Below are 435 nucleotides of genomic sequence, written 5' to 3'. Positions count from 1 at the left end.
AATGATGATAATGTGGAGTGGTGTATAAACAGAGTAAAAAGAGGTGAATGAAAAGAAACAGTGCATCATAGGAACCCCACTAGCAGCCTAGGCCTGTGATGATGCACTGGTTTGGGTGGCCCTGCTGCATGTTTAGAGATGAACCCTTTTCTCCTTGAAATCGAGCAGAACTGAACTAAATTGCCTTTCGAGATCAGTACACGTTCCTGAGTATCTCTTTTCAGCAGCATGTGCAAAGAGCAAAATTCAAGTTGTTTCTTTATCTTTTTCAACCATCTCTCTGTTAAAACCATAAATCCCATATATGTCAACGGACTGAGCCAGTTAAGCCAGTTAAGCCAGTTAATTTCTCAGCTATGCCAGCAAAACAGTCCTATGTAACCTGCACAGGTAAAGCAGAAGAGACTCACTCAGAAAAACACCCAGCCTTCAGGG

The sequence above is a fragment of the Archocentrus centrarchus genome, chromosome 21 (genome assembly GCF_007364275.1).
Source record: "Archocentrus centrarchus isolate MPI-CPG fArcCen1 chromosome 21, fArcCen1, whole genome shotgun sequence".
Classification (NCBI taxonomy): Eukaryota; Metazoa; Chordata; class Actinopteri; order Cichliformes; family Cichlidae; genus Archocentrus; species Archocentrus centrarchus.
The sequence above is the reverse complement of the archived record's forward strand: the minus strand, read 5'-3'. Positions refer to the sequence as shown.